Genomic DNA, 17,342 nt, shown 5'->3' on the forward strand with positions numbered 1-17,342 from the left:
ACAGGAGGAAAAGAGGCAGCAACACAGATTGGTCCCCAGATAATAGAGTGCTTCTTCATTCTCTGCCACCCCTCCATTGCCTAAGAAACCCACTATTATCTGGGCCCAATGGCCTTGCAGGGAAGGGCATAGAAATTACATACAGGCTCTATTTATGTATTTATAATTTGCTTATTTATTTTTACACTGCCTCATTTTCAGCAGGCAACTGGCATACACATTCTCATTTTGAGAGGGAATTAGCATTTAAATGTGGAGACATAAACGTAGTGGCAACCAGATATGGACCAGTAGCTCATCTCAGCAAAGAAAATTACAAGAGAACTTCTGCTATCAACACTCAGATGCTACAGCTATAGGCCTGTAAGCTATATCAAACAGAAGACTTACCCCATCGGTTACAAAACAGAGTACGTTTATTTGCCTTGAAATATAAACAAAATACATGAGAGGGAGGAGTCAGTTTGCAATGACTTCTTTTAAATTCCTTCCCCAACAATCCCACACAATGCACAATTATTAGCATTGTAGTGGTTTAATCTTGTCTGTTCTCAAACCACAATAAATATCTTGATCATGACCTTAATGAAGTACATAGTTCTGATTTTGATCTTATATTAACTTTTCACAGCTCAGGAGTTCCTCTTGATTTAAGCTAGTATGTAGAGAGATCAGAGTCAGACATATATCTAGAAATCTGCTATAGATCTCTCTGGGCATAATTCAGCACTGCACAAAGACACACAGGTTGTCTTTTGGTTTTGGTTTGTGTTTTTTTTTTCTTCTGGCAACCATTGTGGTCTCCTTCATAAAAGGTTGTGAGAGGACATAGATTCAGACATGCTGGAATGTAGTCTAATCTCCCCATTTTGATCTTTAGAAAATAAAGATGTCTTTATTTACTTTTCTTTTTTATACACATTGTCTTTCAAAATATAAATACTTTAAAAGGAGGAGAGAAAGGTTGGAAATCGACAAAAAAAGAAGACATTGTTTTAATTGTCTAATCAGCTCAACCTTTGGGAGAACAACCCTAACCTTTGGACAGATGCCAACAACTGCCATTTAGGTATTTACATCTGTTTATCCTCTCAGTCAAATGTCTTTTGTCTTAGGTTTGACATGGGAGTACAAATGTTCTGACCCCTACAAGCGGTTCTCAAACATTGGATAAAAGACTTCTTTTCCCCTTTTCTAAAAGGATGAACACATACTTTTACCCTCCCTTATTCCTCTTTACCAGTTATACGTTTCAGTCAGAGGCAGTTGTTGACAAGACCTGCATAATTCAGTTTATGTGTGTGACTGGAATTTCTCAAAGGCTCCACTGGACTTTGCAGCTAGCCTAAGTTAACCCTCTACAGCTCTATCTTGTCTTCAACATATGCTTTTACTTTGCAGATCATACCATCATGCTAATATTGCCACATACAACACGCAGAACTTAGGGCTCTTTTAGAATTTGGGGGAGGATGGTTGTAAGACCTAGAAGTTTATCTGGAGGAAAATTCCATTTATGTATGTATGCATAGGCTCTTTTTTGTTCACTGTGTATGGTTTTTCATGTCCACATGTAATTTGACAGATAAAAAAGGCAGTAAAAAATAATTATCGGAAATGGCAACCTTTGCAATCCCTCTCTTCCCTGGCATCAAAACTGGATTTGTCTGAATAGGTACACCACCTTGCCACTGAAAAAGCCATCATTTAAGTACGTAAATAATCATAGCTCTATTGTGGTTTTAAAGAACTCCATGAATATCATGTTTCAGCAATCACTGAATGTTTTCTTCAGGTTTGGTATGAAACACAGCAATAAAGTTATCTCTCAGCTTCATAGAACCCAAACTATTTGATGGTGTCTCTCTAAGATCAAATGGAAATTAAAGTCTGCGGAGGAAGTTCAAATGAAGCTTCCAGCTAGAACTGCAACATAAAAAGCTCCAAGTTAATTGATAAACTCCAGGCAGAGAAAGAAGCCTCTAGGCTTGGCTTGGCTGTTCTCTCAATCTACTGCAGTCCCAAATACCGCTCAGCTTTGATCATGTGTGCAGTTGGAAGCAGAACCAGGAGATGTCCCTAAGCTCTGCACCTTTCCTGGCTACCTATAGAGCCTGATAAACAGGACCTTTGGTAAGGCTTTTGGGACTACCCTCCATGGCCAGTAAGCCTCGCTTTTCTGTCTAGGAAAGAAAGAAACAAACTTCTTTCACTGGTAAAACCAATGAACTTTTTGTAAAGTCTGCCAAACTCTTCACAAAAAAAGCTGCCATCATTTGCCACATAGTTTTCATAAAGAATCATGCCCAGAGCTATGCCAATCATGGAAATTTATTCTTGAAGAAGGATTTTTTTGAATCAGGGGATACAGGAGGATATGGTCCACAGTACAATAAACCTCCTTTCTCAGAGAACAGGAGCTGAGTAAGAATTCATAGCACGAAACTTAGCTGGCAGGCTTTGATATTTCCCTATTCAAATGCTGAAAACGTAGATTTATTACAACGTTTTGTTCCAATTTTTTTCATTCTTTCCTAGGTGCAATATTGATATTTCCCATTATGTTGAGGATGTCAGTGGCAAGTGTTGACTGGCCAAAACTCATAAACTTGGTGTTATAGTGGAAACATTGTTTCTGAGTACAAGATCTTTAGGATGGGGTATATATTTTTCTGTGTGTCTGAAACAGTGCTGGTATAAAGAACATTACTGTCACCTATATAAATAACATGGCTGCCATCAGTTTCACTGATAATATTTGCACTTAAAGAAAATAAAAGGGCCAGTTAGCAGGATGTTCACCTGAAATGACCCAGTGCCCTAAAATGCCTTTTTGGTCCAAAATAACGTGGAATTTTTATTTCCCTGTTTGAGAGTCATTCTCTTCACCAGGCCATTATGAAAAACTAGAGCTCTCAGAAGTCTATGGCAACATGCTGGAGTTTTATTTCGTTTTTTATTTGAAGTTGTTGCCAGGAAAGGCAAGCTAATTGAAATGTGGAGTTGCTTCTGTCATTTAATAATTAGCAAGCACTCAGAAAATATATTATTCATTTTTTAAAACATAAATAATTAAGATGTAATAATGACACTTTTATAAATAATATTTCATTGTCTGTGAATACTCTCCAGGATTTCCTTACATCCTAAACCTACACTTTGCTCCCAGCTAGTAAATGTCTTTTCTGCAGCATTCACTGAAAGCAAATGGGGTAAAGGGATCTGAACTTCCTTCCCATTTAGATATCTGTGGGAACATCTTTAAGAGCTTTTTCCACCCCATACCTAGAAAATTAGTCCTTTTTAAGCAGCCAGACTCTTAGGCATTCATACATTCATATTATGCAACCAGAATGCATCTGGGAGTGTTGGTTTTTTTTTTTTTTTTAACATGTAAAAGCATGTAAGCATCAAACACCTATAATTTTGGGAGCCCAAAGTTTACAGGCTAAGGAAATGGGTAAGTACTAAAAGTGACAGGTCTGTGTTTCAGTTAAAGATATTGTAGCTTGTTTGGCTTATTTAGAAGTGAATATTATATAAAGATACAGCTAGGCAGAATTCCAAGGAAGCATGTTCTCTTATTTTACGATCAAAGAGCCCAGTCCTGCAGACAATAACTGCTGGATATAGTTCCAGCATGCTTCAATCTCCTCTTTCTTGCACCAATGTAGGTCCTTTGGACCTGAAACTACGCCCCCCTTCACACTGCACTGGTAGCATAAATATACAGTGCTTCAGAGCAGTATAATAAAGCTACAGCATAAATGAAAATAATCCCAACCACTGTAATGAACTTATTCCTGATTTATACTAGTGTAAATATAAGGAAATCAGGACTAGTTACTTTCTGGGAGTATTTGTGGTTGTAAACCCTTTGGAATTTATTCTTCTCTTTTCTGATAGTATAAAGCTGACTTAAAGCCAATGCAAATGTAATTTACATTGAGAAACTTTGTCAGTCTTGTGTAAGCGTATATTAGCATAGATGGGAGGCACAAAAACTGCAAGTGCAAGCTTTACCATACTATGTCATGAATCAACAGTATATTTTTGATAAGTTCTCTCATTCTTACATTAAAATAACTTTTCAAAAGCAGTAAAAGCAGTGGGTAGAATAGAGAGTTGCCCACTTACCAAAGTGCCTGCAACTCTCCAGGAAGTGCGGAAGAACACTAAGGATCCATGAAAATTCCCCCAGAAAAATGGGAAGATAACAAAACCTGAGAACAGGGGACATTACAGGTCTCCTGCTGTGAGGCACAAAGGGGACAGGAAAACTAATGAGAACATGCCCAGGTGGAACCAAGGGCATTAAGGTGAGCAAGAACCAAATCCAGCACATCGGATAATAATGGCTCTCAACCACATTAATGCTTTGCAGAAAAGAACAGAAGGAGGCAGTGGAAAAGTTTGCCAATAATCTGGCATATTAACTGAATGATGACTGCAGTCTTGGTGTAGCTCTGTCTAGCCCGACCAAATGGTTTCCTTCATTGATGCCAGCTACATTATCAGGTATATCAGTAACCATATCAGTTGTAACATGTACAGAATTGCTGAGATCAACAGAAACCCAGCGCTTGGAAAGAGTTAAAACACATGATTAGACATAGGGCCAAAATCAAAGGGCCTTCACCCATCCTACGGGTGGTGCTATCTCAAAGTATGATCACACCCTGGGGTGGCATAATGCTATTTATCAACTAACTTGCCTATATTTGAGATGGGCAAGACAGACACTTTTGTTTAGCATGCATTTAAATGCTGCCAAACAAGAACTGCAGCTGTGACAACCATCCTGTAAAGTTCTCAACTGGGAAAAAAAGAAATTAATGAATCAATGAATAAAAGGTGTGTGAAAGCATGGACACATAGGGTCATAGATCCCCCCTATAATAAAGAAACACATGACACTGAAGGAAGGTAGGAAAAGAGAAGAGAAGGAACAAGAAGCGTTGTAGGACTTGGTGAACTAAAACTTTTACCCACTTTTTTACATCTGTGTCATTTTCCCAGCATAAATCCAAAGACCACCTGAATTAATTGGGCTGATAATTAATGATACAGAAAAATGACAGCCACGACCAAGGTACAGAAAAGAGCATAGTTTATTCTCTGGTCTGATATGCAGTGACAAAAGAGAAAGGAAACTGTAAGAACTCTTATGTCTTTACATGCTACCATGAAATGTGCCTCTTGCTACCACTTTATATCGACTTTACAGTCAGGTCCAACACGGACCTCTCAGAACATCCCTATTAAGGATGTGCATTAAGAAGTGGCTAGCAAGACCACAGACATAATTTTGCCTGAAAAAAAGAATAATTAGAATAGGCAAGATTGAAAAATTAAGATATGTGAAGGATATTAGCAAAAACTAGCTCTTCTCTTTCTTTTGCCTCACCAAAAAAAAAGGAGAAGGAAAAGCTAAGAGATCCAAAGCTCCTTCCTTTGAGCTAAAGGTAATATGCACAGAACCAGAAAAAGAACTTGAATTTTCACAGCGCATTGCCATACTGTGCAGTTTAATGCCAGAATAGGTCAGTAAGTCAAATACCATAACTGGATTTTTTAAAGGGCTGTATGTTTCATGACAACTAGCAACATTTGAAGCTATCTGAACTAAGTTAATGAGCATAATCAAATCTCATGCTTCACTCTACAAAATTATTATCTATAAGACTTGAGCAAGGATTTTTCCTGGATGTGTTAAGTGCACTCTTAGTAGGTTGATTTATTTGCTTGCAAAGAGGAAGGTTTCCCTTTTCTCTGCTGCACTGGATATTTCCTGTGCTGAGAAGAGGATACCAGCTCACTGTGCCAGGTATGCCAAAAACTATTTAGAGATCTGGCTTGGAAGGGAAATGCACTGCATGTGAGTTTAAGCTAATGCATTTTATTCTGCAAATGAGGCAGCCGAAGAGAGCATACACAGTTGGTTACAGCAAGTCAGATGACAAGCACTAACTTGTTAAACTGCTGTAATGCAATCATATCCCATACTGTGCCTGTATCCTGAGGAAGAGAGGGACAAATAGCTGAGCATACTAAGATGCCATGAGGTAAAGCCAGTGTGGCTTTTTTCCACAGCTTTTTGGGTTTTCACAGACTGCCTACACTGTGCAAGCAAGCGCTTTTGTCGGTACTTTTTAAAAGCAGGCTGCTGTGTAATTTTGGAGTCTTCCTGTTCTTCCTCTCTGCTTCTCTCTTCTTATAAACACATTCACACACAAACAGACTTTTACAGAGATAAATCTTAAATAGACATATTTGTTTCTCAAAGCTGTCTAATGTCGTGAATATTAAAACTCAGATGGAAATTCTCCTTTGGGTGAATGCTCTGAGAGCGTTAGAAATTCTTTGCACACATGTCCACAACATCCACAGCTCCACAGACAGACACAGGTAGGCTGAAAGAGCAATCAGGATACCATCTGTGTTTGGCAGAAGATTTCTAACCACTTTGCTGCTTTATCTTTCTCGTCTCTCTTAGTGTGAAGAGACAGAGGAACCCATGGAGATTCGGTGAGAATTTAAACAGAACATATTGAAGTCTGCACTGACAACTGTAGATTCAAAGCAGATGAAAAATGAGTGCTGGAGCAGCAGTGCTATGGATTCAGAATGGATCTCTGAAGTGGCTAGCACAGGCACCAACTATAAGGGCTCAGTCTGCTTCTCCCTTGCTCCCCCACCCCCAGTTCTACTTTTGTATGCAGTTTCACTGTTCACAGCAGCTGGTTACTGTTGATACTAACTTGAGCAACTCTCTAAAGTACATGACGAAACAAATCTCATGTACCTTGCATGAAGAATGTTGAGTTCCTCAGCTTTCTGAAAATGTCCCCATTCTTTATACACATTACCCTCATTACCATTTAAAATGGTGTCAGCAAAAATTAGATTATAAAGAATGGTTGGTCTTTTTCTTGATGTCTGTCGTGTTAGTATCATACACATGTAATCTCCACTTTTCCTATACCCTTGCAGGATCACTTTCCTTTGCACAACTAGGAAGTGGGACATGCATTTTTGAGCCTAAAACTTTCTTCTGGCCTAACTGAGGGCCTTGGCCTAGGTGGACACAAATCCACTCTTGTCACTGGAATGATGATCTCTATTACTCCAGACATGAATGTGATACTCTGCCTAGGAAGATATCTACAGATCTATAGGAAAGAGAAGAAGGACAATAAGAGGGAGAACCTTATATCCTTTGTGGCTCTCTAGAGATGAATATGTCTGTCAGTCAGTATATAGGTGTTAAATTCAAAAGAGTTTTATCCAGCACAGAAGAGGCAATAGAAGGAAGAACACTCTTGTTTTCTTAATAATGAATTTCTCTTCACACTTCGGCCAGCAGCAGAGTATCACACTGTATACAAGTTAACATTAGTGGATTATTTAGCAAATGTATGCAAGTAACTGATCTGTGTCGTCTTTTGCCCAGGCTTTTAGACCTCAAGAAGACCAGCAATTTAAACAAAATGTCCTGCAAACCAAGTGTGTCATGATACATCTATTACTTCAGATTCTTGTTGAGTTTTTAGATTATATGGTTCAATTTCCCGTTTTGTTGGGAAATGCATAAGGTTTGTGTGATTATGCATAGAAATGTCACTCAGTAAAAGGAGCCAGAAAACAGTAAGATCAAGCCAGATCTTGTTCTGCCTCCTCAGCAAAAATGTCAAACAAATTCTGATTGCAAAATTTTTTTAATGGGCAATGTTTTCTTATTTATTTATTAAAATAGTATAGGGCAAGTTGAGCTGGGCTCTAAAAAAACTAGTAAAGCTCACAAAACTGAGAATAAAGTATTCATAAAATGTACTAGGGATGTGGCCTCTACAGCCCAGAGTAATATTTTTCTTTCCAAATAATTACTTTAATAACCTGTAATACCAAAACTCCTTACTACCCTTAAGGGAGGAGGAGGAGGGAGAAGACAGAAGAGAACAGCTTTGTTTTTGAGATACCTGCCTGAGTTTGCAGAATGGACAATTTGAGAACTTATCAGTTTGCTTACACTCCATAATTAATCCGACCATTTTAGCACTGAGGATACTGCTAAGTATTTTATAGAGACTCAAAGAGACACAACCCTGACCCAAAGACCACCATCTCTGTGAAATGAGAAACTTTAATCCGAAAATTATTGAAAGAAACAAGGACCTCCCAAATATAGTTTTCAAAGTGACTTTTTTGCTTCTGAGATCAATTAAAACACTAGAGACTGCATATCTCAAACACATATTAAGGGCAAAATTCCAAGGATGGAACATCCACAAAGTATAACAGGCTTTAAACACCATTCAATTTATTCTATTAGTAAATAGATGGAGGATTATTAAAAGAAGTTACACTTATTTGAAAAACTGGCCCAGAATGCTATCATCAGAAACTACAGATAACTAAGTACCTTTGAAAATCTGCTCTTTATTTAAGTGCCTACGTGGGAGTTAAGCTTGTTAAAAAACATTTTGGTTGCTTAGCAGATGCAAAGGCCAAAAACTTCACTGAGATTTTACAAGATATTCCTTATCAAAATGGTCTGAATCAGTGGCTTTGAGTTTATTTGATTTAGGAACCCCCTAGAAATCTTCCAAAAGAAATGACACCTCCACTGGGAATTTAAGTTTATGCACAATAAGTGCATAAGTTCTTTTCCTTAGACTCCTCAGTAGTCCAGAAACCACCATAAGTATTTGAACTACATATGGAAACAGATATGAAACAGAAGTTAGGAGCAAATGGTCTGTTCTTGCAATGGATGAAGATCACCTGTAAAATTCTGCAGAAAACAGCACTGCTTAATACATTCATAGATGACATGGAGTAAACACTGGGGTGATAAAATGTGATATACGTAGATACATACAAAGGAAGTACATTGAGAAAAACTGTCTTACATTCACACTATTACTATTCAGTGGAGAAAGTTTGTCTTTAAAATATTAAAGACAGTTCCATTAAAAAATATCAACTCAGTAGTCATCACAAAACTAAATGAAATGTTCAGAATCCTTAAGAAAAGACTGGAGAAAAAAAAAAAAAAGAAAACCTCATCATACTGCAGTAGGAATCCACAATTAACCTATTCCATAACCATACAAAAGTTCAGACCCCATCTCATAAAAATAATATGTTAGAATGGGAAGATTCAGACACAGGTCAGAAGGATCTCAGCGTGGAATAGCTTCTCTACTGGAATGACTGAGGAGGTAATGACTATTCTGCTGGGAAAAAAGTCAATGTAGGAAGGATGTGGTAGAGGTCTACAAAATCCCAAGTGGCCTGGAGAGGTTGGGTGAGGCCCAGCTATTCCTTCCAGTTACAGTACTAACAGCCTTTAAAAAAATCAGACTCTAAACAAACAAAAGGAGGTGCTTCTTTATGCAGCAGATAGCAGCCCAGTGGAGCTCCTTGACAAAGGAGAAGGATGAGGAGCATTTACATGGGTTCCAGAGATGGAAGGAAGATGTGTGGTTAATAAACAGACAAAAAACATCAGTCTCAGGAAGTCCTTTAAGCTGAATGTAGAGGATGCTTGAGGAGAATGACAGGGACAGATCATATACATTTACCAAGCCTTCTCCTGGTATGTTTTGCACTCGCACTTACAGCTACTGTTTGAGAAAGGATATTGTGTTGGATGAACCCCTAGACTGACCCAATATGAATGGTTTTTTTAGAATGACTGCACTACATGAACATAAATAACATGTATTCTCAACATAATTCATTAATTTAGCAAATCTGCACTTAAGATACTCTCTCAGTGACCAATAACCTGGTTAGTCATTTGGGGTATACAGCGTGATATCCAGAAAAGTGTTGCAAAACTCCATTTGTTGAGAGTATTGTGACATGACTTGTCAGATACCCAAAAGGAAAGCATTGTGATATCTAGCTTTTGTTCAAGCATAATTTCTTTTAACAATAGTATAATGGAAGAATACAGAAACAGTGAAAGGTGTCTTTTGTTAATATAAAGTGTGCTTTATTGGAACTCCTGTGGTTAGATATCATAGCAGTACTTTTCATCTCAGAGACTATGATGGAAGGAGATAATGTGCTATATAGAAGAAGAATTAGTGAACTAACCATAAGGTGTTGTATTTAACGATGGTTTTGTGCAAAATTTGGAACTTGGCACTTCATGGTGAGGGGAAAAATTTATCTTTGTATTTGTTAGCTGAATGAAAAAAAAAAAATAATGAAGATTTTGTGTCACCAGTACAGTAGGCAATCAGATGGAATACAACAGAAATGTTTCTAAATAATATATTTGTTTCTGAATAATTTCTCCAATTTACCCACTTTTCATGAATTTCAGAATAGCTACCAAAGTTGAATAGCTATGGGTTTCATGTCATCCTTGTATTCATGCAATGGCAGCTGCATAATACTGCCTGGTACTGCAACATGTAATTGAAATTAGTTCTTAAGAATTTACTAATACAAGCCTTTGTTTAAGTTCATGGGCCAACTTCACCCCTGATGGAAGCCCAATGAAGGCAGTGAATTTGAATAACGTTAACATCATGTGTTGATTAAAAAATGTTGACAGGATAGCATTTCAGACATCAAAATGTCACAGAAGTTGGAGAAAGAGCTCTGGAAATGTCAAAAATGGAGAACTGCCAGTGTTCATTGGATTAGCAGCATTTGCAAGACACAATCCAGCCAACAAGAGGCAATATGAAAGAAATCTGTGATTAGAAGAAATGTCCTGGCTTAATCAGCTAAAATCCTGTATGGCTAATGACAGAAGTTCTTTTTCATGCGCTCAAAAATGCTTGATACGTCTGTGACTGAAAATAAATGTAAAGATTATGTGATTTCATTTAGACTGTGTCTTGAACAATTCTAAATTGCAAGTAGGCTGGGGTAAAAATAATGGAGAAAGAGGCAAATCTGAATAAATTTAAACTTGGAAATATAAAGAAATAATTGTCTGAGCTGAGACACCTAAGAAGCGTATGGGAATGTCTTCTGTTTATTTCATTACTATCTCACAAACTTGAGGTTCCAGATTTACAAAGGAACTTGTAAAGTCTGAGGTTAGGATTTCAGCTGGCTCTGAAGTTGTTCAAGTTCTAAACTGTTGGCACTACTCCCTTGCCCTCATCATCCCTCAGTGATCTAGACAGCAGGAAAGGTTATATTACCAGACTTGAACATGCTGGAAAGGGAATGTGTATTTGAAAACTAAATTTCCTTTAAAAAACAGTGGTATAAAGTTAGGGAGTAATTATCTCAAAAAACACCAATTATAAATGTTACCAAGGTTGCATTGATCTCCAAATACCATTGCATTTTCCCAGAAATGATTGCATCTAACTGCATTTCATCATGCTGCTAAACCATGATGAGCTTGGTTGGAATTAGTAGTAATATTCCAATGCCTTTTTATCTTTGCATTGGTTGATGAAAAAAAAAAATTAAATATTTTCCGTGCTGTGAATTTATGTTTTAGCAAAAAACACAGTAAGAGAGTCATAAAATATATACATATATCTTTTTGAATTGCCTTGGTGAGAAAGAATAACATGGTGTCCAGGAGAAGAGGAAGTAACAAATATGGTGGTTAACCCACACACTAAGAACACTCTGAGTGTTCTGGTTAATTACAGAGAAGCCAATTGTTTCATGTGAAAGATGGCTCATTATTTAAGTATACTCAGAAACTGGTTAATTAGTTTACTTAACCAACTGTACTTTTACTTCGTCTTACTCTTTGTGTTCTGAATGATGTTAAATGTATTTTACTTAATCCATGCAATTTGATTAATTTTCCTTTAATTTTGTTACAAAGTATCAATGTGAATCCTTGAATCATCTAACTACATTTCTCTCTTTGGGGTGAAAAATAAGCACAGGAAAGAAAAGTAATTTAATTTAGTGTTAATAGCTGCAGACTGATGTTTACAATAAATCAGCCACTATTACCATCCTTAATAGTTGTGAATGAGACAGAGCAGATGTGGATACATCTCTCCTTTTCTTTTCTTTGCTCTTAGGGGCTGAATCTCTCTTACACTCTTCTAAAATGAGCACATGGGTTGTTCAAGTGGGTATATAACAGAACTATTTTATAAAATAAGAGCCAAGGCTAAGAGTCTTTTAATTCCTCAGGTTTGTTTTCTTAAAAAAACAAAAGAGGTAGGTGTTCAGTTTCCCTGCAACATTTAAACAGATGTGACAGTCTATAAACAGAAGGAAAAGTGAAGAAAAGATCCTTATAGGTTAAGCATTTTCATACAACTTCATTTTGTATCGTATCCTTATGCAATATTCCAGCCCTCTGGAAAAGAACTGTACCTGTACAAACCCTGTTGCTTTCACTTTATAAATGTATTTTGTGTTCTGGATTTTCCACAAACATTATTAGAGACTAAAATATTGCTTTTCTGAAAAATCTTTCCAAATATGACCATAATCAATAACGTTCTGGACATATAGCAGATGCCAACTGCATCAGCCACTGTGTCTCTGCTTCAGGTGTCAGTCATGAAAAATATAGGAACCAAGTGAGAGAGAAGTCCTTTCCAAAAATTCCTTACTATCAGCAGACTCAGAATATTGAGAACTCACCTTATGTTTCTACAAGATTGCTTCCTAAGTGGCTTCATCTCTGGAATTATACCCAGGATGAGTTACACTCTCAGCATATTTTTAGAAAGTTTATGAGAGCTAAGTCAGAGAGGAGGAGGAGGACACAGGAAAACCAAAAATATTTTATGCTTTTGCAAGCAATTAATTCCACAATATAAAAGTCTGAAAAGGGAATGGGTCTGGAGAGCAAACCTGCACACTAATGCATGCCAATATTTAAAAACTACAGAGCATTTTTTATCGAAGGATCTTTGCAAAAGTGGGTATTTGTTATTCTCCTTTACAGATACTGTGTTTTGCTAAAGGTCACTCAGCAAGCTGAAACATGAGCGGAAGCGAGGTGTTCTGTCTCCTGTGTCTGTATCCTATCTACCACAAGACACCATGGCCCTGTTAAGATGAACAGCTATGAAGAGAGGCTTTTGTCTGATTAATCTTTTGTCCTGTCATGTTCACAACACCCTTTGCAAAATTGTAGTTCAAGGTCCTCCAATGTTTACCTTACATATCACCACCTATTTTTCTGAGGTTTTTATAACTCAGGCATGAAAAATTTGCTCCAGGGTGAAAGTTGGCATGAAAGTGTCTCCAGCTAGGAGCACAGATTTTTTTTGCCTTTTTGTTTTTTAAAACTAACTTTAGGGAAAGGAAAAAAAAAGGCTAAAATATTTCCAAGAGCTTGCAAAGCTGGTAACAGCAACAAGATCATTTATTTGAACTAGTTTACCCAGACCTAACTATAATAAGAATCATTCTGTGCCTTTACTCAAAAGTAGCCCAAGATGTTGTTACCCACTCAGTTGTCTTCTCCACCAGAGTTCAGTGGGATTTGAAGGGAGTTTTGAGTATTTTTGGGTTTTTTTGAAGTAGTCCATTGTGGTAAAACACTAAAAGCAAGAATGTTGTGAGGGCTTAAAGTCACTGGAATTTCCAGCTCATGATGATTTGGCTGAACTTCAGATAAGGGGACACCCATTTCACATCTCTCAAATTAACACTCAAGTTCACCAGTAAGTGGTGGGCCCCACCATAGCATTAGGGAGGGTACTAAAATTTGCCCTTGCTCCATGTGTTTGCACAACCACTCCAGGCATTCTGGAGCATGCAAGGTATCCTTCTTGGGAAAGCTACTCAACCCAGCCATGGCCAATGTGCTTTGCCCAAGGTTGGTATGGAAATAAATTTTACTCTGATTTAATTTTCTTGTGTTTTTTTGAGGCAGCCCAGGCTACCTCAAATTCATCACCATCATTACAGATTTCAGATAGTCTTTCGATACCCCATACCCCACCTCTCGCAGACATGGTGTGAATGATGAGACAGGCTTCAGTGGTTCCAAAGAGGAAAAGGGTTCTTTACTAAAGCTGCTAATATGGAAAATACCCTACACGTTGATGCATTAGATCACAGATTAAACATGACCTGTATGATTGCTTACCCCACCATGAAAAGTGAAGTAGGCACCATCAGATGAAAAACATGGTCCCTGTACAAAGAGATTAAAATCTGATCTAACTCACATGGAGTGCTGGCAGCACATGACTATCTTCCCGTCTAGGTCTCAACTATGCAAGCGTGAAATGTACTCCCACACCTTTTCACACACATAAAGGAGAGTTTTCCATGTAAAAGATATGTCTTTAATAAGCATACAGTGGGCTTCCAAAACTCAGGACTTCAAACCATGGAAGTCTGGCTTCAATAATAATAATTTTGGAAGGAACTTTGGGTAATGTAAGGGAATATGGATGTTTAGGACTTTGGAAAAAATGTGCTATGTTTTCTCATTTCTAAGTTGTTTACTTTGTCTTATGTTGTCCTGTTTTATTGTTGTACTGACTTAAAATTCCCAAGGTATCAAGACCCCAGAGAAGTGAATTTATTTTGTAAAAACCTCTTAGCCTGTCTAAAATGTGGTACAAGATTTGGCACCATTGAATAATAGTGTTGTCAAAGTTAAAAGCAATCTTTCCTCATAAAAATATCATTCTGCCCTCAACAAGATATAGGGCAATAATCTCACTTAATTTTAGTGTTCCTGAATAAGAGTCTAAAGGTTGCCCATTCTTTTTCTTTAAACTACTTTTTGAAAGATCTTGTGGTCACAGGACACACCAAAGTGCCTACGGGGACAGCCAAACCTTCTACCTTTTCTTTGCCTGAAGATTACTGCTTTTCCTCACCTTATCTTTCTTCCTTCAAATGCCATAGGACTTACCCACCGCTACCTTGCCATAATGGCTCTCACAAATCCTTCTCAGGACCAGCTCTTGCCAAGTTAAAGACTATTTACTTGATTCTGGAGGAGGTACAGAGAGAAATTTTATGGTAACTTTATATTTACAGGGCTGAAGCACCTTCCAGCGACAATTGTTTAAAATTGTACATTTATATAGTGGTCTGAAAGAGGAGAAAAATAGTTGATTACAGACAAACCAGCATAAGTTATATAGTTATAACTTTATAACCAGTTTTAGAGTTACAACACAGTTTCCAGCTGTGAAAAGTTACTAGGCAGGGAGAATATGGAAGCCTACAAGAGAGGAAAAATGCAAATTTGTACAGAGATAGTAAAAGAGATTCTGAAGCTGGTAAATTTATTACATTCTTAATCAGGGACACATTTAGGGTAGCCAATGGGAGTTTTGACACCATCTTTAGTGAACTGAGAATTCACCTAGGCCCTTACTCTTCTCAGCAGGGAGATCTGTAACTATTCCTGCTTTTACAGATTATGAAAACAAAGCTTTTTAATATATATTTATAGTACTCTACATCAAGAAGCAGCAAGAAAAAAATATTTGAGATGTTGATAGCTTTGTGGTGTAAGAGCTTACAGGCTTCTTTATATTTTTCCTGCCTAATAACTTTGGATTACTTCCTGTTTACTGTCAGTGCATCTAACGTGTATGTCAGCCTGGTGCAGCACTGACATGATATATGCATTAGACCACACGTTGATAGCAAAGAGAAAGTTACTTGATTCTGACAGGACAAGAAAATTACTCCCAAGCAGTAAAATGTAAGGTTGCCATGTGACTATGTTCTGCTTCTAAGCCATGCATCACATGATGATAACACAAGAATCAGGGGAGAGTGAGAGATGCTGGAACTGCAAAGCCAGTTTTCTGGTCCCTTTGCCTGTATGTGCCCTGCATTAATATGCACGACTGCTTTAATCTCTCGTGTCCTGATGGGCTGCTGAGTTTTGCTTGGCATTACTGTGCACTGTTTTCCACCGCAGTCAGCCCAATTGCTACACACCTTGTGCATTGCCTTGTTTCCCTCGCAGCACTAAGTGATTGCACCTTAGACACAATTCCTTCTGTTTGTAATGACTTTGTTGTTCACCTACCCCCACACACACCTTCTGGTCACACTGCCTGCACTGCTCTAAATATATATGCCAGACTGGAAGAGCTAAGGCAGAGCAGGGGAAAAAGAAAGGCGGCAACAGGCAACTTACTGTAACAATATTAATAGTTTAGTGTCCTCTGCAGAAAATGCAGGCTTGCGATAAATTAAGACTGCAATTCCTTGTAATCTTGTTGATATTTTAATTATGAATCTGAAGAATCCAATTCACCAACTCAGTGAAATTAAGGAAGAAGAAAATATTATCTACAGATAAAACAATACCATCAAGGTAACTGAGATCATGTCCATGTGTTTCCTAAGCAAATTCTGGGATTTTATTTAGTTAATGTGAGCTTCTCAAAGGTAAGTCATTGGTTAAAAGTCCTATACGTGTACTTTTGCCTTTACTGTGATTTGCATAAATGCCGACTGTGCTACCTGAAAGTGTTCCTGTCCTGATTTATGGGTGTGTTTGTATTGCTCATATCATAAATCTTCTCCTCTAGGACACTTCTGTTCTGGTATTTATTGACCAAAGACAATTTGCGTTAAGAATGTTTTGAGATCTTGCCAGATATGCACTAGGGGATATTTGAGAAAACATTCAGTACTCAAGTGAATGAATCTAGGCAAGTGGATGATCTCACTACCCAGATAAACATTTTGCCATAATATTTTAGTACCCTATTTTATTAAGAGAAACCTATGTCTCCATATGCATCTATTTACCATAGAGTCAATTCATTTAGGCCAAATCAAAATAAGTGCTGTAAGAAGATAATTTAGGCTAGCAGTCTCAGGCTGGTGATTACAGCTCAGTGAACAAATCTTCAGGGTCAGATCTTCCTTCACTAAATCTATCTCTAGCCTAGCTCAACCCAGTATCGAAACAAAATGCCCAAATGTGCCCTCTGTACTGTATTTCTAAATTTCTAAGAATTTTGTTTCAAGGAGAGGATTCTTTTTTACCAATTATCATTTTATCAAGCCTGAAGTTACCTAGAAAGCTTTGATTGAAATGAGCACTTTGCACTGCTGGGAGCTGTATATCTTCACCATAAGAGAGGTAGTAACCAAAATAAGCAGGCTGTACAACCAGTGAAAGAAACATGTTCAGGAGAAACTGAGGCACAAGAAGATGAAGGGGTGTCTGTGCAAGGAAAAATCGGCCCTGCAGCATCTGGTGGCACAAGGGTGCATTTCTTGGTGACTGTCCCATGACAGCCTTCATAAAGTCCCACCTGGGACTAGTCAGCACCAGGAGCGCAGATCCACCCTCTGTGGGGCTTTCCATGGATCAACTGGGGCCAAAGTCAACCTTTCCTCTGGGATTAGGCATCCTTCCTTCAGACGGAAGAGGGAGA

This window comes from Strix aluco, chromosome 4, assembly GCF_031877795.1.
Source record: "Strix aluco isolate bStrAlu1 chromosome 4, bStrAlu1.hap1, whole genome shotgun sequence".
Taxonomy (NCBI): Eukaryota; Metazoa; Chordata; class Aves; order Strigiformes; family Strigidae; genus Strix; species Strix aluco.